This window comes from Echinops telfairi, unplaced genomic scaffold, assembly GCF_000313985.2.
Source record: "Echinops telfairi isolate 266 unplaced genomic scaffold, ASM31398v2 ScPeMD7_7458;HRSCAF=8496, whole genome shotgun sequence".
Lineage (NCBI taxonomy): Eukaryota > Metazoa > Chordata > Mammalia > Afrosoricida > Tenrecidae > Echinops > Echinops telfairi.
In genome coordinates, this window is record NW_022111358.1 from 4532368 (window position 1) to 4553312 (window position 20945).

Consider the following 20945-nt stretch of genomic DNA (forward strand, 5'->3'; position numbering starts at 1 on the left):
AGCGAGGGGCAAAACTGTAAGTAGGTCTTATTTTCGGGGCATGTCTTACTTTCAGGGAAACATGGTAGGAGAAACTGTAGAGATTCGGAGGGCCCAGTCACCGAGGCAGGAGTTCACCTTTCATCCCAGTGCAGTGGGACGCCTCTGCAGGAGTGCGTGGGTCTGACATGCGCTTTATGAAGGTCAGGAGCCCTGGTAGCATAGTGGTGGCAGTTGGGTCCCTAACCCCAAGGTCAGCCATTGGAAACCACCAGCCAGCTGTGCAGGAGAAAAATGAGGTTCTTCTACTCCTGTAAAGAGCTACAGTCTCAAAAATGCACAGGGGACAGTTCTACCCTGTCCTAGAGGGTCAAAATTGACTTAATGGCAGTGAGTCTGGTTTGGGTTTATAAAGGTCACTTGAACTCTTAAGAGGCTTGGTTGCTTCTTCTGGACAAAGAAAAAGTGTGGCCCTGGTCTCAAACCTACAGGGATAGATAGCATGTCCTAACTGACCCTTGGACTATATCGTAACCTCCCATACACAACAGCAGGGGATGAAGGTGATGGGAGCTATAGAGCCTGAGTAAACTTTGAGTGGCTCATGGCAGGACACCTGAGAGTTCTCACCCCAGGGGTCTTGTGTTAGGGTGGCTGCAGAGCACTGTAGAACGTCCTGCCTGGAGACAGCACCTTAAAAACCAAATGGCCGTTGGCCAGCCCTCCTCCAAGCTGTGGGTTCTAGGACCATGGCTTGTCCAGCGTAGAGCCTGACCAGGACCTTCCTGCCCTAAGTGTCCTGCCAGATGTGAAAAGTCAGAAATAGGAGGAAACGGACCGGAAGCAGACTGAGTCCCAGCCCAGAGCAGGCCGCTCTCCTGGGGAGGGGAAGCGGATGCTTAGGATGGCTCTCTACCTAACAGCCATCAATCGGGCCTGGAAGGGGGCGGGGAGCAGCTAGGTCAGACGCTGACAGGAGGCACTGGAGCTGGGTGCCCGGTCTTCCTTCACCCTCAGGTTGGTTAGGTTCAGGCAGTCCGACAGTGACAAGGAGTGGGGCAGAGGGGCAGTTGTGGAACCCCAGGAAGGACTGGCCTCATTGATTCCAGAAAAACACACTGAGCATCTACCAGGTGTCAGCAACCAGGCGAGACCCAGCATGGGGAACCATGGCTCCGAGACGGGAGTAAACAGGAAGGGTCTTTACCTGAGCACCAAACACCGTAACATGCTGTTATAGCTGTCTGCTTTCTCCCAGGCTCACATTGCTTTTAACAGATGGAATTTTCTTTCTCTTAAAGAATCTCCTGGGGGACGGTTGCCAGCTCCTGCTGAACCACAGCACAGGCCTCTGTGGGGCCCTGGGCCTGGCATCCCAGATGCCATTTCATTCTCTCTTTATAGCCCAGGGATCATCCTGGCATCTCACATTTCCCAGCCCGTCACCTTTCCCAGCTAACTGCTGCTTCCCCATCCCTAGGGAAGAGGATGGTTCAGCCCTGGAGGCCCCCGGTGGATTCTGAGTTACAGCTTGTATCCCTGAAACACTGGCATGCTCCAGCCCCCAGGGGGCAAGCCTACCTGGTGCCCAGAGGACTTCTTCCCTGGGCATTCGCCTGGGGGATCTGCAGGGATGTAGTAGAAAACCCCACCCCCAGGTGCCTCCAAGCCAAAGAAACAGGGCTAGGGGAAGCCCTGGCTCTGTCCCCACCTGGGTAGATAGTGAGGGCTCAAGTCACAACCAGAGAGTGTCAGGGTGAAGCCAGCATTTTCCAGTTTCTGGGGGGCAGATTCTAAAGAGCTTGGTGTGGGTGTGCTGCGGCTTCTCCTGTGGCCCTTGTCTATCTCCTCCTCTTCTTCCTCCCACTCTGATTTCTGCTTCTTTTCTTGGCATTCGCTCTGGTCCCAGTTCCATGCCAAGAAAAGCGTCTTCTCGCCTCCTCCAGGCTTCTGGGCGGGGCACCCTGATGACCCCAGCTCCGCAGGGACAGTTCCTGGAGGCCACCCTGACCGTCAGGCCATCCATCAACTGTGTCCACACGTTGCCTGTCCTTAGGGAGCGCTCAGGGAGCTGGCTGGCCGGCTGTTCTCTGACTGTACACAGATGGGGGCCAGGCCCCCTTGGCTCCTCTCCATGGCCTATTTGGAAGGCTCCAGAGAGAGCCGGTCCCTTGGGTTTCCCTCTCACAGGGTGTGTGTCCAGAAGGCTTGGCTTGCACCTTCAAGTGTCCCCAGAGCTGCTAGGCCAGGTTCCATTAGGCGTCGGGGTGAGCCAGGGTGGCCGGACCGTCTTAGAACCTAACAGAGAAGCAGTTCATCCATCTATTATCAACCCCTCCGCCCACCTATCCATTCAACAAACATTTGTGGAGCACTTGTGGTGTGACTCTGGGATCCAACAGTGTGCAGTACACCATCCTAGCCCCAAGGCACGCTTCCGAATCTACTGGAAGAAAAAGTCAAGCCATCAACCCTGCCAGTGCAGTCTGAGCAGCTCAACAAGGGCCAGTACTGGGTGCTCGGGGAGCACAGAAGCCATGGGGGAGTAGGCTAACAAAAGGTGACTTCTTAGTCCGGGTAGGGAGAAGGGAGGCTGGTGCACTTGGCGAATGAGGTTGGGGTGGACTGGGTGTTGAGAAGTGGTAGGAGAGGTAAACAGAGGCCTGGTCATGCAGGCCCACTTGTGAGCTGAGCTCAGGGCTGTGAACGTCACTCTCAGGACAATGAAGCCGCTTCATTAGGGGTGGACAGGCACAGACCCCAGAAGACTCTGGTTCTCTACGGAGAACGCAGTGTAGCAAGGGCCACTGGGAGGAGACTAGTCGGGGGCTATCGTAGAAATCCAAGCCGGAGGATGGAGGCCTGAGCCTGGGGTGGAAGCAGTGGGGATGAAGAGGCGTTATCGGGCTCCAGGGACTGAGGTAGACTCCAAATCCTGGGTGATGGTCTAGGGACTGCGGACACGGAACAGTTGTGTGTGACTGCTAACCTTGGGGGAAGGTGTTGAGTGTTTTCCCTGTTCCTCAGGGCAAGTTTCTGGGGGAGCATCCGGAGTGATTACGCTTAAATTCACTGAAGGCAAAGCGACTCCTGCTCTGTCCAGGTGAGAGGAGGCGCTGGTAATGAAGGGGGTCTCAGCCACCCCGTTGGCTCAGACTCCTTCCTCGTCCCCATCCGAGAGCCTGGGTGGGAAAGGCAGGATCCTTTGTGAAGGGGTAGAGGCCCGGCTGGGCCTCAGGGCCTGGGAGAGAAGAGAGCTGCTCCTTCTTGCTTGTGTTCTCAGGGGGGCCATCCAGGAGGACAAGAGGATTGTATAGGAGGGTAGGATGTTGGGGTCACAGCTCAACTGCTGAACTCAGAGCAGCCCTGGCCAAGTCCTGGCCAGTGTGGTTGTCCCCCTATCACCAAGAGCCAGAGGAACGAACCTGTCGGGGATCCTCCCCAGAAGGTCCTGCCCCCTGGAGCTTTCAGGGGTGGGTGGGAGGAGAGGTGGGGGTTAAAAGAAGGCCTGCTTGTCTCACCTAGTCCGTCTAGTGGCCGGTAGCCTGAGGCTTGTGATGCAGCCGCTTCTCCTGCTGGACCTTGGGGCTCATAGTGTAGGCCTTAGGGCTGACCGTGTGGTCCTTTAGAGGTTGTTAGGTCTGTCCTAAACCACGTCCAGGAGTGGATGGGTGAAGACATACGACAGTGGAAAGAGCATGGTGGGCTTTAGAGCCAACAGGACACGGGTTCAAGTTTTACCAAAGTGACCGTGGGTTTCTGAGCCCGTTGGCCCATTGACACAGCAGACAGTTCCTGAAGTGTCTTTGTGGATCAGGCCCTGTGCTGGGCAACGGGGAACCGAATGAATGGAATGTCGTCTTTCCTTGAGGAAGCACAGTCAGTTTCCATGGAGTCAAGCCTGACTCATAGTGAACCCAGGGGTCTCAGGGTGGAACCGTGTGCTGTGGGCATGTCAGTGGTTGGGATCTTTCCGAACTCTTTAGGCCTTTCTCTCTAGGTTCAAAAAGCCGAGCTTCCAGTCTGTAATGGAGGGCTTTAGCTGAGTACTTAACTCTCTGTGCCACCCAAAGGGCTTCTGAAACCCGTTAAGAGGGGATGCTTAGATGTCAGTGTGTTAGTCCGGGTAGACTAGAGAAACAGCTCCAGAGGCACTCATGTGTTTAAGAGAGAATTTTATCTCAAAGAGCAATTGTACATTAAGAAAACATCTCAGCCCAGCCCAGATCAAGTTCATAAGTCCGATATTAGCCCACATATCCATTATCAGTCTGTAAATTCCTCTTCAAACTCACACAACACATGCAATGATACTGAATGCAGGCAGATCACAGGCCATTGGGTGGAAAGTCTTGTGGATCCAGTGGCATTAGAAGCATCTCAGTGCTGGCATGGATCTCCACGTGGCTCTTCCAGCTCCAGGGCTCTGGCTCTCTCAGCGTAGCTCCATGTGGCTTGTCAACAGGACTGTCTCGCAGGAAGAGCGTGTGAGAGAGTGTGTGTGTCCTACCTCCAGGGAGCTATTTATCTCTAAATGAAGTCATCAAGCTGCGACCTGATTGACAGGCTAAACTCCACCCCTTCACTCTTAATAGTCTCAAGTTGACGACAGATTAGCTAACTACCACAGTAAGTAAATGCAAAGCATCAACCAGCTGTTGTGCAGACGGTGTGTCCAGGTATGGGGGATGGGGTGGGTGGGGAGCAGGAAGTGGCAAATAGGGGAGGCCCCCTAGATGAGGTGACCTTTGATCTCCTCTGGAAGAGGGGCATTATGCTAACCTCCCAGAGCTTGAAAAGCAGACATATCCCACCCACTCCCCACAGTTACCTCTGAGAAGGGAACCGTGCAGCCTGTTGCTTCTCAATCTAAGGACTGAACGTTGTAATGTGAAACTTCAACCAAACTCACTGCTGTTGAGTTGCTTCTGACTCACGGTGAGCCTATATTGCAGGGCAGAACTGTCCCTGCGGGTTTCCAAAACTGTGACTCTACAGGAGTAGGAAGCCTCAGCTTTCCCTCGCGGAGCAGCTGGTGGTTTTGAACTGCTGACTTTGGGGTTAGCAGCCTAGTGCGTACTCACTACACCACCAGGGCAGGTAGTAAATGCCTTCCTCTCTCCAGCCTCTGAAGCCAGCTGAAGGGGGTCATTTCTTAGTCTCCTTAATGAATCCCTCCTTGGATTAGGTGTTGGGCTGGTAACCTCCAAGTCAGGGGTTCTAACCCACCAGCTGCTCCGCAGAAGAAAGAAGAGGCTGTTTCTGTGAAGACTCACACTCAGAAACTCTACATAGGGTATCTCTGAATGGGAATCGCCTTGATGGCAGTGGGTTGGTTTTTATGGTTCTTGCTTTCTTAAAGAACCCTGGTGGCACTGTCAGGTGTGGCTTGGACTCCTGCTAGCGGGTTGGCTCTTCAAACGCTCCAGCTGCTTCGTGGGAGGAAAATGAGACAGCCTGGTCCCAGAAATGGCTATAGCCTTGGGAACCCTGGGGAGCAGCTCTGCTTTGTCGGCTAGGTTTGCGAGGGTCCAAATCGACTCAGTGGCAGTGGGCTTTCGTTTCGGGGCCCCTAGGGTAGTGGGGCGCGTGGGACCAGGGGACAGAGCAGTGGACTGAGCTTTTCCCATCTGCTAGGTCTCCCTTCTTCGTCCTCACAGACACCATTCCATCTTCATCTTTCTGAGATGCTGCCCCGGAGTGCCCTGGCCACCCAGCCAGGGTGGTAGGCCCAGGCCACACTGAGCTGGCCGTGGGGACATGCCACGGCCATTGGTTGGTTTTACAGACTTGGCTTGGAACGCTGATGGGAGCGAGGACTGCGAGGTCCCTGCCCTGGCCCCTTCCGGCCTTGGCTGGAGCTGGAACCCAAAGGCCTGCCCTGACACCCTGCCCTCTGCTTCCTTCTAATTGCTCTTATTTACATTGAAAGGGTTCTGGAAAATACCAGATAGGCAAACACCCTGACTGGGGGTGGGTGGGGAGTGGGTGAAGGGGGAGCCGGTGTGTGGCGGGTGGGAACACAAGTATTTTAAAAATGCTGCAAATCTCTACAGCGCTTCCCAGAAACCACAAGCACGCGTTCTGCCTGCCAGCAGGGCTCCCGCCACCCCGCTGCACTAAGCTGCTGGATTCTGCTCTCTGCAGCCCGGGGTGGAGAGCAGCATGGGGCTGGGGGATGTGCGCAGTGACCCAGTTGGGGTAGGGGCTGCTCCTCCTATGGAGCAGGCTGCCTGGTGCCTCCACTGTCAGTTCTGGGCTGCAGGTACAGATATGCCCCAGGCAGCCGGCAGCCCTGTGGGTCCCGCTGTGCCAGACAGACCCTGCAAAGGAAGAGACTTTCATACCCCACTGACCCTGCTGGGCAGTTTGGGGGTTGGGGGTCCTTCGCCAACCCTTCAGTCCTGTGGGGTGCTTGGCAGCAGCTTCTGTTGAATACAGGGGAATGTGTTGGCCACGCTGATTTTGTCCGTTGTTGGAACTGATTTGGTTGGGAAACGATTTCCTTAGACCTGGGTTCCCATGTCTCCAGCAGTGTGCACGCTCCTTAGAGCCAGGACACGGCAGCCCGCCCTGGCTGGGTTCCACGCAGTTGCTTTGCACAGGCTCAGGATCTAAGACGAATGCAGGGGGTTTGCCCAGCACTCTGTCTGGTGCCCACTACCATGCCTGCCTGCCTGGCACGTACATGCTCCCTGAGTACTGTTTCGCGGATCTGGGTGAGATTCAGCTGGACAGGAATGTCTGACAGGAAGGGTCCTAGCTAGGGCTCACAGCATGCTGGGTGCTTTTCTGTCTCTCCCATGCATCACCTCCTTTAATTTCCCCAGCAACCCAATGGAGTAGTGTACTGCTCTCCATTTCGCAAATGAGGAAACTGGATCGCCACGAGGTTAAGTCAGTTACCGAAGGCTTCAGAGCCAGGAAGTGGCTTGCCAGGACTTGAACTAAGGCCATCAGCTCCTTGCTCTTACCCAGCCTGCTGCACAGGTGGAAGAAGGCATTATCTGGCTACCTTTATAAATCCACCCGGGCCTGGGCCCTTCTGCTTTCTGCGGCTCTTGGTCATTAGAAGCTTCCTGATCTGCCTTCCAGAAGGGAAGAGGAAGTGCGGTGCCTGTCTAGGGCTTCCTCTGAGGATGGTCTGGAAGCTCTATGCTGTAGGAGAACGTGATGGCAGCAGGCAGGAGGGGGTCCTGTGGGAGCCCGGCCAGCCGTCAGGGGAAGGGCCGTGGACGGAAGCCCTAAGAAGGCCTCTGGGAGCCTGAGGGTGGGGAGTGCATTCGCAAAGGGCCCCACAGGGCGGAACTGGGGGTAGACTTGTGCCGCTCCTCTTGCAGGAAGCAGGCCAACCCATGACCCCTGCACCACCGCTCTTGTAGAGGGTGAGTCTCAGAAACCCACAGGGGCAGTTCTACTGTGTCCCACCAGGTTGCTATGCATTGGCATTGACTCGGCTGGGTCTGGGAGGGCAGGGTCGAAGCCCCCTCACCTAGGGATGCTGGCTGGTGTGCATGGCTTCATCTCCACAGCACTCTGGGATAGCATGATCCCCAGAGGACCCCCTTTGACTCAAGGCCAGCCCTTCTCCCTCACTGCAGGGTGTTGTGTGTGCCCAGCAGGGTCGGCAGTACAGAGCTCCCCTGGACTTCCACCCTGGGCTCCTGTGGTCCCCTTTGCCTTAGTGCTCTACGCTGTCCAGCCGCATCCACTCCTACCCCTGCTGGCTTCAGTCGCCTTTCCTCGGGGAAGCCGTCCATGACCCTCCGCAACCACGTCAGGCCCCCACCTCGGCAGCGCCATCAGTCTCCCTCCTCAAGGTTGCAAATGGTGGGCTTTCTCCTTCTTTCCCCGACGCTGAGCACTTCGGGAGGGCAGCTGAGGCTTGCTGGTGGAAGGAGCCCGTTCCAGAGCCAGGCACTGGTCTCTCAGTCAGGCTCGGTTCCCTCATGTAGCTCAGTTGGGGGTCCTAGATTCCACCCCCCCAACTGTCCTTGGCGACCCAGCAGTGGTGTCCCACCATGCTTTACCCCACCCTCTTTTTCCCATGCCCCCAGGGACAGCCGCCTCTCCCAGTAGAGGTGTCTGGGGGCTTCCAGAAGCAAGAACCTGGGGACAGGCTGTGGGAGAAGGGTCTTAGGGGCAGCCAGCTGCCTGCCCCTGTCTGGGAGCCCCCAGGAAGGCGCCAGGCCAGGATGAGAAGCAGACTCCGGGTGATGTGGGGGGCCACACAGTGACCAAGGGACCTTGGTGGAATGTGCTTGTTCCCAGAGGGTGGAATGTGGGCCCGGCAGGGCTCAGGGCTTCCTCTTCCCTCCTGCTTTCCCTGGGCTGCCTGCAGCCTGGAATGTTAGCAGGCTGGGAATTTTCACAGCACGGATTCTGCGTGCTCAGAGCCACAGATTCTGGTGGGAGCCTGGGGACAGCTCCTGCAGGGGTGGGAGCTGCCGGAGAGGCTAGGACAGCCCCACTGTTCTGCTCGGCACCCCACCCCCCCACCCCACGGTGGCTGGTCATGGGGAGCGGGGGCTACCGGAGCTGGAGGCCTCTGGAGAGGGTTGGCGGGGTGTGGGTTGGGGGGCAGGGAGGTGGTGCTGGAGACCAGACTCCAGCTCGGAAAGGGAGGGAGGAGAGGGTGGCTGGTCATATCCCACAAGGCCTCACTTCCTCTGGCTGGTAGTGAGTCAGGGAGGGGACCCGCCTCTGAGTCTGCCTTCAGGTGGGGCTATGCCTACCAGACCCAGGTCCTCTGGCCCATTTAGCCTGGGCAGGAGGTGACACTGCTGAATTGATCACCTAGAGCTAGGCGCCCCTCGGTGGGCCCCCACCGTCTCCAGGGCCTGGTTCTTCTCTGGGTGACCTTTCTGGCCTCTGTGCCCTCTGCCCCTGGAGCCTCTGGCTCCTCCCTCCCATTCCTATTCCTGTAAGGAGCTGACTCACTTCCTCTCTGCCTCCCTCCCTCCTGGGGGTGGGGTCTCTGCTGCCCTGCCTTGGGGTACATGCAGGGAGGGAGGGGACTTTTAGAGCACTTACTTCCTGGGCTGTCTCCTACAGCAGGATATATGGCCTCCCCAGCTCTGGGGTCGAAGAGGGCAGTGTGTGGGATGGGAAGGGGGATGGCTCTGGACCATGGGGAAGGCCAGGGTGTGGGTGCCCCCACAGCCTTGACCCCACGGTGAGCACCTGCTGCAGGCCGCACTCTGAGTTCTGTGGCCAGGGAGCCCGTGCATTCTGCACAGAGAGACCTCTGCAGAAACATCCATCTCGGCAGGGTGGCAGGGGCTGGAGGCCAAGCAAGGACAGCTCCTTCAGGCCAGGTCTGTGGGATGCCCAGTCCCCTCGCACCAAGGGGACAACCTGGAGTGCTCTGTGCAGCCTTTCAAGAACAGAGCAAGGGGTGAGGGTCTTCCTGCTCCCTGCCCTGGCCGCCCACCTTTGTACACTGGTTTCAGACAGTACATGGTTTCCTCCCAGGGTAGGGCTGGCCCCTTCTACTCTGTCCTCCCCAGAGCTGTCCAGGCTGTCCGACTTGACCCTGGCACAGCCTGGCGTACCTCCTCAGCAGGCAGCCTAGGTTACCCAAAGGACCCAGGCACCGAGTGAGGCTAAGTGCCCACTCACTCGGCCAGGGAGCAAGATCAATAGACACTTGGGGGAAACTGGGCCTGCTGCCTGAGAGGCGGAGGGCCGGAGGGTGGGGGGTGGGTGCTGTGGTCCACCTTCCTGGAATCAAGTGACCAGCCAACATCCCGCTCCCCCGTGGCACTGGCTCTGCCTGGCAGCCTGGGCGTCTGGCCCCCGCCTTTCTGGAGAAGGACAGGAGTTTCTTGTTTCGGTGTACTGAAGGGCCGGCAGGAACAAGGCCTCGGCTTGGAGGGTGCCAGCTTGACCACTTCACCCAAAATGCCCTCGTCCTCCCTCGATGCCTGTCTGCCTTCCTCTCCCAGAACCTCTTTCTTCACTTGCCTCCACCCATCATTCCTGCGGGACCCAGGGAGCAGACCTGGGCTTTGCGGCAGGACAACCCTGCCAGGATGGCCAGGGTGCCTCCCACGCACCCCTAGATAAACAACTTGGGCTGGGTTGCCCTCTTCGCCCACAGCTCGTCCAAAGGACTCCTGATCTCTGCCCTCAACTTCTCTGGGTAGAGAAAGGTGGCGCCCAACCACAGGGCCTGGTCTCTGGGACAAGGCAGTCTTCCTGCCTGGATCGGGACTGAGCACCCCCATCCCACCCTGCCCCACTGTCTTTTCTAGTCCACTGGTTCCGAGAGCTCTCATCTGTGGCTCTGAGAGGGCCTTGTGCTCGAAAGGGTCCCCTTTTCCACCTGCCTTCAACATTCACAACTCTTATAGCTCTTGTTGTTGCCATAGAAACAGCCGCTTGGCCAATATGGCATTGGACGCTTTGGCCAGAGGCACGGCTTCCACCTCGTTTTGTGGAGAGAGAGGGAGATCGACGGGCCCACACACCTAGAGTTGGGGAAAGTTGTGTGTGTGTTGTCGACACACCGAGATGGCTTGGTTGGGGCGTGCATTCTGGAGCTAGATGCTCTGGGTTCCAATCCCGGTTCTGCTCCTTAAAGCTGGGTCACCTTGGGCCAACGACTGAATTTATCTGTGCCTTATTTTCCTTACTTATAAAATAAGGATAGAAATCGTGCTTTCTTCAGAAGCTTGTTGTGAGGATTAGCCCGGGTCATATGAGGGGCCTTCAAAGAGTTCATGGACAAATGGAATGAAAAGACGACGAACATTTGTACGTGAACTTCTGAAGCCCCCTAGTGCACATGAAGGGAGCCCCAGTGGTGTTGTGGTTGCACGTTAGGTTGCTAACTGCAAGTCTAGCGGTTCGAAACCACCGGTGTCTCTGAGGGAGAAAGGGAATTTTGTGGCCTTCCGCCCACGGGAATGTCTGAGGTCTTAATGACTCAGCTCTGGTCACGGAGAGAGAAGGGCTACACTGTGGTCCCTAGATTGGCACTTTTGCCCATCGTTCAGGTAGAGATAGGGAAATAAGGCTCACAGGTGGCCAAGCCGGATCAGGGCTGCAGAGTAACCTCCGAGGGGGGCTGGCTGTGCCCAGACTTTCCCGTCCGGCTCGGAGCTGTGCTGCCTGGTTTTGTTCTGCGTTTGACTCCCCTCCCTTGACTTGTCGTTGATCCCACCATCTCTGGAGTGCCCGGCTTCTTTCTGCCTATCTGCCTTCCAGCTGAACAAATGCAAGCTTCTTTTTGTTTGGTTTTTTGGGGGGTTTCTTTCAATAGCTGTTTGTGTTTCCTCACAGCCCTATGCTCCTGACAGCACATGTGGCTGTGGGCTCAGCAGGAGCTGAGGACGAAATGGAAGCGGAGCACAGAGAGGCCCCACTGGACGCTCCCCTGCACTGTCCATCCATCACACACACGACCTTGTTCCGACGCACCCACGCTCAGACTTTCTTATCACAGCAGCACGACCTCTCACATGAAGTCCCCGTGATAGGACGGATAGTGGCCAGGCCCTGGCCCCGGAGCCCCGGCAGCATACCCAGCCCGTCCTCCGCCCTTGGTTCATCCAGTCGGCCGTGCGGAGCAGCCGGTGTGGTTTTCGCTGACCCGTGGCAGAACCCCAGGCCATGCTGCCTGGGTCATTGGCTTTATTTGTCCTTAAGAATCCAGGATTCTTCTGGAACATGTCTCTGGGAGCACTAACATGAGTCCAACAGTGGGTGATGGGGTAGGGGGAGCCCTCCAGGGCCTCAGACCGCTATATTCCAGACATCTTACATGCATGGCCCAGAGACACTGCAGAAACAAGGGACAATTGTGTGGCACTGAGGGGCTTTCTCCTAGGCCCCGGACGCCTTGGGGGTGGGGCCAGGCTTTCATTCAGCTTTGTCTTTTCAGCCCCCTGGCATCTGGCTTCTGTTCCCAGGCTGGGCCTTAACGATTGTGGCGACAGTCCCCTCCTCCACCTCCTTCTGAGGCTGAGGGGACCATGCGTTATGCCTCTAGGGTCATGGGGATCGGGGCCTGGGCAGATTGTGAGGTGGAGAGGAGGAGACGGGAAGGCAGCAGCAACCTCAGGAGCATCACCCGAAGGAGCCTTTGTCAAGGGTAACCAGGACAAACCGAAAGGGGGAACCTCCAGACCAAACCTGTCCAGTAGAACATTCTGGAAAGATGGACTTGTTCTAGAATCTGTGCTGTCCAATCTGGCAGCCTCTAGCCACATGTGGAACACTTACCTGTGCTCCTGGAGAACCTGTCTGTACACAGACATCTGAACAGAACAGAGGTCAGTGCACGGCTTAAAACCAGAAGAAATGTGGGTGTCAGGACTGTCTCTTTTCAGCATACTTAGTCAATCTGTATGCTGAACAAAGAAGAGGAGAAGCTGGACCAGATGAAGAGCCCAGCATCGCTAACAGCTGCCGATAGATACGTAGATGGCACAACCTGGCCTACTGAAAGAAAGGAGGGCTTGAAGCCCTTCCTGAGGACCATCAGACACTACAGCCTTCCGGAGGGATTACCCCTCAATATAAAGAAAATAAAAGGCCTTTCCAGAGGACCAACAAGTAACATTATGACAAGCAAAGAAGTTATCGAGGTTGTGGAGCATCACACTTCACCTGGGAACAGCAGTCAAGACATCAAATGATGTATTATTGCCTGGGGCAAAACACAACCCTTTAGCGTATCACAGAGCCCAGATGTCACTCTGAGGACTAAGCTGCGCCTGGCTCAAGCCGTGACTTTTAGTTACCTCAAACCCATGCAAAAGCCCCACACTGACAAAGGAAGAATGAAGGATGGATGACTTCTGTTATTGGGGAAGAGTACAGAACATACCACAGACTGACCAAAACACTGAACAAATCCTCTTTGGAAGAAGTGCGGGGAGGATACTCTTTAGAAGTGAGGAAGATGGAGAAGCTGACATGTTATCAAGTGAGACCAGTCCCTGGAGAAGGACCCCATGCTTGGTGGTAGAGGGGCAGTGAAGAAAAGGGGAAGCCCCTCAAGGAGACGGATCAGCACAGTGCCTTAACAGTGGCCTCCACCAAAGCAGGGCCTGTGAGGCCGGCTCGGGACCCAGCAGTGTTTCACTGTGGAACGTGGGGTCGCTATGAGCTGGGACCGGTTCAGCAGCACCCGACCACAGCAGCCACATAGGAAGGAGCCCGGTGGTGTAAGTGGTTCAGTGTTCAGCTGCCGACCCAAAGGTTGATGGCTTGAACCCACCAACCTCCTCGAAGGGAAACAGAGGTGGCGGTCTGCTTCTGTAGAGAGGCCATTCTCCTCTGCCCCATCGGACTGCTGTGAGTGGGTATCAACTTGGCCGCAAAGGATTTGGGTTGGTTGCACCTTAGGCTGGTGGATGTTGAGCGTCTGAAATGTGGCCAGCTCGACCAATTTCTAGATGCTATTTTATGTTAGTGATGAAGTCAGAAGTAACTCCATTGTCTACATTTTCAATTTGATCTCAATTTCTGTAGGCACGGGTGGCCAGCGGTTACCATCTCTGACAGCGCAGCTCTTGACTGCTCCCACAGAGACATGGTGGCTGCAGCCCCTCAGTCAGTCTGGGGAGGATGCCATTCTTCCTTCTTCTCAGGAAGGCAGGCTTGGCTTCTCTGGCAATTTCTACACTTCACCAACTCTGGAATCCCAATGCCGCAGGGCCAATAGGTCCCTGGCCCCGTGCCACCACAACTGGGGCAGCGCAGCTCCACCTCGCCAAGCGTGTCTTCTGCCCGGCTTTGTAAGACACAGGTGCTCACATGCCCCGGTGGACTTGGCCGGCTCTTCATGCGGAGGTGGTGGGCTGGTTGGAAAGGCAGAGGAGAGGCTGCCACTTCTTCCTTCCTGCTTAAGGAGATGGGTTGGTGCTTGATTTGTACTTCAAAGAGTTCAGCAGGCTTCTCCAGAGCAGTGGTTCTCAACCTTCCTCCTGCCTCCACCCTTTCATACAGTGCCTCATGTGGTGGTGACCTCCCCAACCATCACATTATTTTCGTTGCTACTTCATCACTGTCATTTTGCTGCTGTTATGTATCGGGTGACCCCTGTGAAAGGGTCGTTCAACCCCTCCAAAGGGGTCGTGACCCACAGGTTGAGAACTGCTGCACTAGAGGCAGGGATTTGTGCTTGATTTTTACATTAAAGTTCTAGAAACTGGCTCAATCGGGGGGCCTCCAGAGGTCCTCCAATATTTATTGAATGGCCAGTGCCTGGAGGACCCCCCCCCCCAGGCCTTTGACGTTGAGAGTCAGCACCACAGGCGTCCAACTCCCACCCCTCTTGGGGGTCCTTACTGGTGTTTTATTTAAATCTGGGTGCCTGACCCTTCAACTAGCTCTCCTTTGTGCACTTGTGGAAACAGAGACGAGTTGTTTATATGAAAAGAGAGAACAATGCTTCATTATGCTTACCCTCCGTCTGCCAGAGGGGGCGGGGTGGGGAGGGGGGATGGCATACGTAGCGCATGCAGTGGGCTCTGGAGTGACCCGAGACTCCGTGAGGATTGAGGGGAACAATCCTTAAGGCTGGTCCTTGGCTTGGGGCCTTGCGGAAACCCGGCCCACAAAGCTAGGCGGTTTGGAAATCCCCGGCAGCCCCCGGGCGTCCTCACGGGAGCAGCAGGCCTGCTGGAACGGCCAGCCAGGTGGTCTTTGCAGCCAGCCCCCGCCGGTGGTCCTGATGTCACGGCTTGGGTTCAAGGCCAGGCAGGGGCTGGAGGAGTGCCCGAGCCCTTGGCCTTGGCGGCCAACTCGGATCCTACTGGATCGTTTGCACGGGACCGCTCCCCATCACGGAGACTCGGGGCTTCTGACCACCCCACCATTCCGTTTCAATCAGTAAGCGCCTGCCGTGGTGGACGCCGTTTCAGGCTTGTCATCAAAACAAAGCCGGCGCCGCCGCGCGCATCGCCACCACCTCGGCCGGCTCCCTGCCGAGCGAAACCAGAGGCCATCTTGCCGCCGCGGCAGCCCCTCCGGCCTCCGGCTCCCCGGGGACGCCTCCTGGGGGCGGGGTCCAGAGGCGGGCCCCGCGGAGGTGCGAGCCCGCCGCGGGCTCGGCGGCGCCCGCGAGCCGGCGAGAAGGGGGCGGCCGCCCTCTGCCGGGCTCCCGCGGCGCTGCAGGGCGGGCGCCTGCCGGGACTTCCGGCGCACACGCCTGGCCTGGCCCCGCCCACACGCCGGTCGGGGCGGGGCCCGGAAGCACGGGCCTGCGCTGGACTCCGCCCACATCGACTCTGATCCCTGCGGGGGTTAGAGGGCGGTGCGTGATCAAAGGTGAGCGTGTGGCCTCTCCAGATGCCTTCTCAACCTTTCAGCCGGTCCGGAGGTCATCGCTATCGCTTCCACTGATCGTCAGCGTCCGGTAAAAATTAAGAAAACATTGGTGTCTTAAAGTGTGCCGATCACTTTTTATTAAGTCATCCTGTCTCCCCTCACTGCCACTTAACAGAAAGAGAAAGCACTTTATTGTATGAAATATGTATATATATATGTATATATACGTATATATATGTTAGGTGTAAAGGGTCATTCTTCCCAAGAAAGGCCGAGCCTTCTTGCTCTGAAGACAGCCGATGATTCAAATAAGGGCTCTATGACTGGGGAACCTCAGAATTGGGGGTCTTAGCTGTCCACCTGCCATTGTGGAGGGGGGGGTGCCCTTCTACCCCAGCAAGCAGGAGTGCCCCATGCCCTCCCCAGCCTTGAAGAATGAATGCTTGAAACACCACCAGTCCCAAGTCCCCTAAACAAAGCTTTCTAGTAATGACGTTTTAACCAATGCGAATTAGTAATATAAGCACTATACAATTAATATCTGTTTATAACAGGAATGGGGAACATTTGCCCCTCGGGCTGTATAAGGCCTGCAAGAACATCACTACCAGGGAACATCACATGCCTCACCAGGGAAGCACTCGTAGCCCCGACTTTAGGGATGAGTTAATTAAACGTTTGACCAGCATGGCTTGCGACTGATGTCATAATCCAAATGGCCCTTGGCAGAAAATAGGTTCCTAACCTCTGATTTATAGAGATCGTGTTTATCGACTCTCCCCACTTTCTTTTAGGAGTTTTGCTTTAACAGACAGTGGGAGAAAGAAATCGGATTCAGGGAATATTCTTTTTTAAAAGATGTTAAACAGAACCTCACTTTTAGTGTTTTTCTCTTTTTCACTCCAAACCAACTTCCATATCTGTTTTGGATAATAATTTTACACTGTCCTGGCTTATTCCCTTAAGCTTGAATTCTTGGGGTCTTTAGAGGTCTCTTTCCCCTAACTCCCCCCACCCCAATGTATTCTGTACCTCTATTCCACCCTCGCCCATCAACCAAGCCCGGCCTGATGCTCTGTCTTGGATGCCCTTTCCTCTGCATCCACGGCCAGAGAGAGTCCTCCTTGTCTTTCAGCCAGGCTGCCTCGGGGACTCTCTATGGTCTTTCAGCTTCCAGCCTCCTCCCCTCCTGGCGTCCTTCTGGTCGATTTGCATTCCCACCTATACCAGACCCTTGCTGTTGAGTGGCTCCTGACTCACAGTGACTCTGTATTGCAGTTCAGAATAGAACTGCCTCAGAGGATTTCCACAGCGATAATCAGTGTGGAAGCCAGTGGCTGTATTCTTCTCTTGCGGAGCTACTGGTGGGTTTATTATTATTTTTTAAATTTTTGTTTCTTTCTATTTATTTTCACTGGTGGGTTTAAACCGCTGACCTTGAGGTTAACAGCTGAATGCTGGAACCACCGTGGCATTCCTTTTCGCCTTCTGAAAGCTCAGGGTTCCTCATGCCCCTTCCCTCTCCAGAAGTCTGCAGCTGCCTCTTGTGTATTCCAGGCAGTGATGGAGTAGAAGAAGCCAGGCCCTGAAGGCAGAGGAGCCTGGGCCCAAATCTGGTCCCCGTTTATCAGTATCTATGAGATTCGAGATGAATCATTTCAGCTCTCTAAGGGTCAGCTCCCCAGTCCACAACTCCCCTTCTCAGCACTGACTCCCTAGGGTTTTGTGAGGGGCATGAGGGGCAGTGGAGCCCTGGTGGCACTGTTGGGGGAGTGTGGGACTGTGACCTCTTCTGGTCCTTGATCTCTCAGCCATGCGGCCCCTTGGCCTCTCCCCTGCTTGTGCAGCATCACAAGGCTCTTCTAGGGCTGCCAATAAATGCCCCAAGGGCACTCCATGCTGACATAAGACCCAGCCTGCAGGTGCTCAGCCCTGGCTTCCTGGGCGGTCCGCAAACCTAGCTCCCTCAATTAAGTCTCTGGCTCCACAAGTCAGCCTCCTGTCGGAGGGACCCAGCTGTCCTTGCACATTGGCTGTGCCCCCCCCCCCACACACTCTGTCTCAGGCTCTAGCTCTTGATTCTGCGGCTCCTGCCCCTCGTGCCACTGTCTGGTGCCTAGATTGAGGAGGTTCCATGCACAGGGATCTTGGGGTCCAAATGATGCGCTCCACTCTGGCTCACCTTTCTTGATGGCATTGAGAGTCCCCGTTCCTGCTTTTGAAGTGGCTTCTTTATAAAACCCCCTGGGGGGATGGCAAAACTGACCAGGTGTTCCATGTACCCTATTTACAGGGTTGTACCCAGTCTTGTTGGAGCCCCGGTGGTGTAAAGGTTATGTGTTGGGGTGCTCACTGCAAGGTCAGGGGTTTGAAACCACCAGCTGCCCTATGGGGAAAAGGTGGGGCTTTCCGCTCCCATAAAAAGTCACAGTCGGGGAGGCCCCCAGGGGCAGTTCTGCCCTGCTCTCTAGGGCCTCTGTGAGCCAGCACCGACTCCATTCCATAGCAGTGAGTGTGTCTCGAGGTTTGGACCTAGTCGTTGGCATGCCATTCCCTGCACGCATGGCAGGTGCTGTAATTTGAAGGTGGAAGAATGAGTAGTGGGGAGCGGAAACAAGAGGCCCACTGAAGGCCTCTTCTTGATAAGACCGCCTCCTACCATTGTAGTTCTAAAACCATGGTTTTCCTGTATTTGCCACAAGTGGGCGCCAACTCAATATGGCAACGAACAAGAGCGGTGACAGCCTTTATTCAGACGTTGTCCACACCTCACGTCTCACGCTGCCCCGGCTCTGGCCTTTAAGATACGATTCCTTCACTCTAGATGTCTCTTCCTCCTCCTCTCCACATCACAACCTCCCTCCGTCCTCCATCGCCCAAAGTCACCCCTCTCCCTCCCAGCTGGACACGGGCTTGTCCCCTGAACTTGTCTAGGTTTGGATGCCTCTGCTGGCACAAGGAAGGACCCTGATCCCCCGGATGCTAGTGGTTAGAGTGTGGGTCTTCTCTCCTTCGCTGGTCTGGAGGTGGGCAGTGTGCACCCGGTCATCTTGTCTCACTCGCTCCCTTAGCACAGGTCTAGAGTGCATCCCTGTCAAAGGTCTACTGCCAGGGAAACCGAAAGCTACCCATTTGCCATCACGTGGATTCTGACTCACAGCAACCCTATAGGACAGAGTAGAACTGCCCCTTCGGCATTCCCAGGCTGAAATCTGGAAAGGAGCCTGCCATCATCTGTCTCCCGGGGCGTGGCTGCCGGGTTAAAATTGGCGACCTTTTTGGTTGGCCGCAGAGCGCTTTACGTATGGCACGGCCTGGGCTCCTGAGTGCTGGCAGACACACTCATGAATAAGAAGCCACCTCTGCCTCCAGAGGAAAGAGCATTCTCCTCTAGGTACCGCATGCCAGTGGGCTGAATAAGTGAGTAGCTCCCTTCATCCCTCCGAGCCCCCAACTCCTGAAGTGGGTTCAGATCAGGTCTGGCTTCAGCCCAGCTTCAGCACCAACCCTGGTCAGGTGCCGGAAGACAGCCAGAATTCTCTCACGTATCCCACGCCCCCAACATGGGCAAACAGAGGAACTGAAGGGGGGGATAGCCTCTCGTCCCCCATTCTGCTCCACCCTGCTCCTCACCCACGTCTCTTTCCAATCAGCCAAACAGAACCGATGTATATGGAACACCTACTGTGTGCGGGGTGCTGGGTGGGCAGGGATCTAAATAAAGGAGGAAAGAAGTAAGTCTCAGCTCTCCAGGGAGGACGATTTAGACAAATATACAAATCAGTTGTCCTTTGAAACATTGGTTTATGTTGTACAGTCATGGCTTAAGGAGGTTCTGGTAGCATTGGATCAGTGTTGGGCAGCTAGTCAAAGGGTCCATGGTTCGAGCCCACCAACCACTTTCTCTGCAGGAGAAAGATGAGGCAGTCTGCCTCTGTCAAAGATGGACCCTGGGGACCCCCCAGAGGGTCCCCATGAATCGGAATCAGCAGGGAGAAACGAGGGCGCAGTTGGGTGCTGCCCTATAGGATCACTGAATCAGAATCCACTCCACGGGCAGGCGGGCGGGCAGCATGGGTGGGTGTGGTTAGTCCTCTGCACATTAATATCGATTCAACTATATGGCTTTGTAAAAACAAAACAAAATGCTAGTATACAAACTGCATTTGTGTGTTTGACTACCTGCTGTGCATGATTCAGCACAATATGCTTTATTATATACACAGGACACTTTCACACTGATTATATAGCGTGCAAAACTACGGCTGGTAGATTTTGTGGCACACTTACGGTTTCTCCAGGAGGAACTTTGACCGTGCCCCACTTTTGGCCTGACATGCACCAGCTTTGGCATAGAATATCAGGCAAGAGCTGACCACCATCAGCAACACCGCACCCCACACGGTGAGTTTAAGCAACAGCACCCCCCACCCCCGCCAGTGTGTGATGACATTTAAGCACAGACGGTAAGTGCTGCGCATTTTAATGCCAATGCTATTATAAAGAGTTCCTGGGTGGCGCAGATGGTAATGGCTAGCGCTCCGCTACTAAACCAAGAGGTCGGAGGTTCACGCCTCACCCGTGGCGCTGCTGATCGAGGCCTGGGGAATCTGCGTCCAGAGCAATTTCATCCAAGAACACTCGATGCTCCTTCGTCCTCCTCTGAGACACACGGGGCGGCCATGGCTGGGGTCAGCTCTATGGCAACGGGCTGGATGCCATTAATAATTTAATTTTTAACCTCGGATAGTCAGGCGTCAGACTAGCGGCCTTACTTGTGTCCACTCTGAAGGCTCACAGCAGCCCCTGGGCTATCAGGATTTTATTGGGTCAACAATAAGTCCTCTTGAGAGGCAGCGTCTCCTTTCGGTTTCCTAAATGGGTCCTTTTCACCCTTGGCTTTCCTGTTGCGTAAGTTCCACTCGCTCTGCATTTCCCGCCTCCGCATCCTCTTTCCCTCTGAGCTACCTTTCCTCGTGCTTCTTCAGTTGGGCTTTCTGTCTGAAGATCAAATGCGGAAGACCGTAATGTCTTACTGACTCCTGGAGCTTCCATTCACACGTGGTGGGGGGTTTCTTTTAGTAGATCTATGCTTTGCAGCAGTGGTTCTCAACCTTCCTCATGCCGTGACCCTTTCAGACAGTTCCTCATGTGGTGGGGACCCCCGACCATAGCATGATTTTCGTTGCGACTTCATCACTGTCATGTTGCTACTGTGATGAATCGTCATGTAAGTATCTGATACGCAGGATGTCTTTTCAGTGTTACACACTGAGCATTAAAAAAATCATTTTATTGGGGGCTCATACAACTCTTATCACTGTGCATCCATCCATCTATTGTGTCAAGTACATTTGTACATTCATCGGCCTCATCATTCTCAAAATATTTTCTCTCTACTTGAGCCCTTGGTTTCAGCTCATTTCCCCCCTCCCTCCTCGTTCAACCCCTCCCTCATGAACCCTGGATAATTTATAAATTACATTATTTTGTCATGTCTTACACTGTCTGACGTCTCCCTTCACCCACTTTTCTGTTGTCCGTCCCCCAGAGAGGAGGTTATATGTAGATCCTTATAATCGGTTCCCCCTTTTTACCCTACCTTCCCTCCACCCTCCCGGTATTGCCACTTTCACCACTGGTCCTGAAGGGATCATCGTCCTGGATTCCCTGTATTTTCCGTT

At 55.3% G+C, this 20945-nt stretch overlaps 1 protein-coding gene and 1 pseudogene across 5 annotated transcripts in view; one reads left to right on the top strand and one right to left on the bottom strand.

The window, feature by feature from the left end:
* MYO18A (myosin XVIIIA) overlaps positions 1-20945 on the top strand; it is a 96590-nt gene that overhangs the window by 2114 nt on the left and 73531 nt on the right. The gene's annotated exons all lie outside the window — the stretch shown is intronic.
* LOC105979009 overlaps positions 14864-20945 on the bottom strand; it is a 16974-nt pseudogene continuing 10892 nt past the window's right edge.